Source organism: Erinaceus europaeus, chromosome 16 (assembly GCF_950295315.1).
Source record: "Erinaceus europaeus chromosome 16, mEriEur2.1, whole genome shotgun sequence".
Lineage (NCBI taxonomy): Eukaryota > Metazoa > Chordata > Mammalia > Eulipotyphla > Erinaceidae > Erinaceus > Erinaceus europaeus.
Window position 1 is genome coordinate 53388080 of NC_080177.1, and position 1803 is coordinate 53389882.

Sequence of the window (1803 nt, forward strand, 5' to 3'; positions counted from 1 at the left end):
CTCTTCAGTCATATATTTTCAATCCATTTTTTTGTCATCATTGGGATGTCAGAATTTCAAGCCATTTTTCCTCAGAGAGAAAGATAGAGATAGACTGGGAGAGCATTGGGCTGTCAAGAATGAGGCCCCAAGTTTGATTCTAAGCATTACATATGCCTGTGTGATGGCCTGATTCTCTCTGCTTTCTCAAAGAAAGGAGGGGGCGGAACCAAGATGGTGACTTGGAAACAACACCTGGCATGAGCCTCTCCAAAAAGCAGCTTACAACCTGGGATTCTCTGGAGAATAACTGGTAAGATAACTGGTATAATTCTCTGGTAGGATAATTGGCACTTCCATGAAAGGGTGAATAAGGGGTGGTCAGGGTGACACCAAAAAAGAGCCCTATACCTACTCTTGGCTTGGCAAATAGAAGCCAAATGGACAAAGAAAGGAAAATCTTTGGCTTCACTATTTTTTTCTAATTTTAAAAAATATTTATTTATTCCTTTTTGTTGCCCATGTTGTTTTACTGTTGTAGTTATAGTTGTTATTGTTATTGATGTCATTGTTGTTGGATAGGACAGAGAGAAATGGATAGAGGAGGGGAAGACAGAGAGGGGAAAGAAAGAGACACCCGCAGACCTCCTTCACCGCCTATGAAGCGATTCCCGTGCAGGTGGGAAGCCTGTGGCTGGAACCGGGATCCTTATGCTGGTCCTTGTGCTTTGTGCCACTTGTGCTTAACCTGCTACACTACCGCCCAACTCCCAGGCTTCACTATTTTTGAACTCACCCTTCCCCCCACCCCAAAACCAGCTCTATGGCTGGCCAGCTGCTTCTAGCAGGCTTCCTGCAGAGCTATTTTCTTTACCAAGATTTCTGGCACAACAGGAGTGTCATTCCAAGCCTTTCTCTTTTAACTTTCCTTCTCATTTTTTTTTTTTTAAAGTGGCTGAAGCTCTATTTGAGTAACAAAATATGTGACCAATCAAAGCCTCAGCCCTGCCTGGGAAGACTACCTGGAGGTTTTTTTTATTTTTTTATTTCTTATAATTGGTTGTCTTTGCTCAGGCTGTGTACAGGCAATCTGGAGCAGTACAAGCTGCAGACTGACTCTTAGGATTTTTTACTCTATTTTATTTTACTATGACTATTATCATGTACATGTATCCCTTTTCCTTCCTCTTCACTCAACTGCTGTAGCCTTTTACATTGATAGGATAGGTGACTGAGCGTCCTATCCATTGTGAGCAGAACTTCTTTCTCTCTCTCTCCATCCTCTACCCTCCTTTTTATCCCCTCCTATCTAAAAAAAAAAAAAAAAGAAAGAAAGAAAAAAGCTTTACTTTCACTGTCCTTTTTAAATTTCTTTCTTCTTTCTTTTGCTTTCTTAATTCACTGACATTCGTTTGTGAATTACTATGTGGGAAAAATCTGACTCGGAGTGAACTATGTGTGTGTGTGTGTGTGTGTGTGTGTGTGTGTATCTCTTTTCTACTTTAATTTCTCCTTTGCTATCCCTAGAACTCATAGTGGACAGAAGATTTGCATAACTGTCTACAATTGCTTTCCTTTTCTTTCTTTCTCTTTTGGTTTTGTTTGCTATTTTCTCTTGGACAGGAGAAGGCTAACTGGTATTGGTTGAACTGCATCAATCCTTGCTTCAGTTGTTATTATCTTAATTTCTGAGGTTTGTGACTGCATTTGTGAAAAGTCTTTAGTATAGCTTGGCTAGTACTCAAAAGGAAACAACTGAAGAATGACAGAACAGAAGAATACAAACCACATTAATAATTAAAAAAAAAAGGTTAAATTAAGAGC